Genomic DNA, 2343 nt, shown 5'->3' on the forward strand with positions numbered 1-2343 from the left:
TAATTAGTTAATTAATTTTGCCAGTCCTGGGGCTTGAACTCAGGGCTTAGGCACTGTCCCTAAGCTTCTTTTGCTCAAGGCTAGCAGTCTACCACTTGAGCCACAGCACCACTTCTGGCTTTTCCTGTTAATGTGAGGAATTGAATCGAGGGATTCATGCATGTTAGGCAAGCACTCTACCACTAAGCCACATTCCTAAGCCCATTTAGTCATATTCATTCATTCATTCATTCTTTTTTTTGTGGTAGTGGGATTTGAATTTAGTGACCTGAGATTGCTTGAGTTGCTTGCTAGAATCCTCTACCACTGGAGCCTAGCCTCCATCCCAGCTTTTTACTGATGATATTTTGATATCATCTTGAGGACTTTTCTTACATTCTGTCCTTGAACTGTGATCCTCCAAATATCAGCTAGGAGTAGCTGAATAGCTAGGAATAAAGAAATGTGAGCCACTAGCACTTGGTTTCTAAGTTCATTCTTTATTGTAACCTTTTATATATTGGTTATAGGTTGATCCTCATAGTTAAACATCTGTCTTTCCCTCAGTCTATATTTTATATCATTTAATATATTGTTTGTTGCAAAGCCAAATAAAAATTGCATATTCCTTTTCTATAGGTCCAAGATCGTGATCTCTAGACTCCTTGGAGGATAATATTTTAGTATCTACAGTGAATAATCTTTTTACCATTTCAGAAATTGCTTAAAATGATGCCACATTTTGAACTGACTTTGTATTTGTATCACATTCTTGTCTCTTGTAGAATTTCCATTTGAAAGAAAACTTTTTCTTTCTCTCTCATAGACACATACTGATTTAATATTATGTTTTGCTAGAATTGCATTTTGAAAATAAACTGAATTTTCATGATATTGTATCATCAGGATGGACTATAACGCAGGCTGAATTTTCATGTCATAGCATGGAAGAAAAATTGCAAAAGGAGACAAACAGACAGAAATTAAAATTGTTAGAAGGAGGTGAGGTAAAGGGAAGGGAAATAGATGAATGAAGAGAAAAAGGATGTGAAATCAAGTCATAATATTAAACGCATACATATGAAAATGGAACTAGAAAAATTGAGTGGATGAGCGGAGTTGGGAGCTATGGGAAAATTTTGAAAGGGATGACATTGATCAAGATACATTATTCATAAACGGATATGCTGAAACCACTTTGTACAATTACTTAAAGGTAATTACAATTATTTTTAACTACATTTTTGTCAAATCATGAATGTGTTTTACTCGGGCGAATTATTCTTTGTATTCATAGCTAAGTACGCCATTGAGTCTGAAGGAAAATAGCCCTTGAATTATCTTCATAGAAAAATGCTTGCCACCTGTTCTATAAAGGCATTCTGAAGTGGTTCTGATGTTCTATCGCCCCCTACTGCTGAGAAAGTAGAATTACAGCTAACCGTTTTCTTTTCCAAAGTTGATTTCTAAAGGCTAGTAGCTGTTTTTGTTCATTTGCTTAATCTATAAAATGTTATGCAAAATAATGTGAAAATAATTAAATATAAAATCATATGTTTATTTCTGTAAGCTCCTCAATGGGAGTTAGACCCCTCCTTTTTTTTTAAAGATTTACATTAGCATATGTTAATTCCAAAGGGAATTCATCACGAATTTCCATACATATACACAAAATGTACCCTGATCAAACTCATCCTCTCTTTCCCTCATCTAACCTTTATTTTAATTTTCTTTTAAAATCTTTTTTCCCATTCAACCACCTTTTTCTAAGGTTTCATTTGCACCTGTTAGTTGTATAAGCAGGGTTATAACATTTCCATACATGCATACAATGTATCCACATCAACCTCACTTCTCTCCCTCTCCATACCTTCTCTCCTCTTCTTTTCCTGTTTTGTTTTCTACCGGTTCTGGGACTTGAACTTACAGGCTGGTCGCTGTCCTTGAGCTTTTCCAAGGCTGGTGCTCTACCACTTGAGCCACAGCTCCACTTCCAGCTTTTTGGTGGTTAATTATAAGAATCTCAAAGGACTTTCCTGTCCAGGCTGGCTTTGATCCGTGATCTCATATCTCAGCCTCCCTGAGTAGCTAGGATTACAGGGCTGAACTGCCAGAGCCTTGCTCTCTCTATTTTTTAAACAATAAAAATCTCAACATTTTCTCTCTTAATTATTAGAGGGGTTGGCTTCCAGCAATCTCCTGCGAATAGGTGATGAAGTCTTGGTTCAGGAAGAGGAAGGCAGATAGAACTGGCCTTGCGGGGGTAGGGGGACGAGGGGGTGGCTGAGAAGGTGGCTCAGTGGAAGAGTGCTTGCCTTGCATGAGTGAGGCCCTGGGTTTGATTCCTTAGAACCACATAAGCAG

This window comes from Dipodomys ordii, unplaced genomic scaffold (assembly GCF_000151885.1).
Source record: "Dipodomys ordii isolate 6190 unplaced genomic scaffold, Dord_2.0 Scaffold146, whole genome shotgun sequence".
Taxonomy (NCBI): domain Eukaryota; kingdom Metazoa; phylum Chordata; class Mammalia; order Rodentia; family Heteromyidae; genus Dipodomys; species Dipodomys ordii.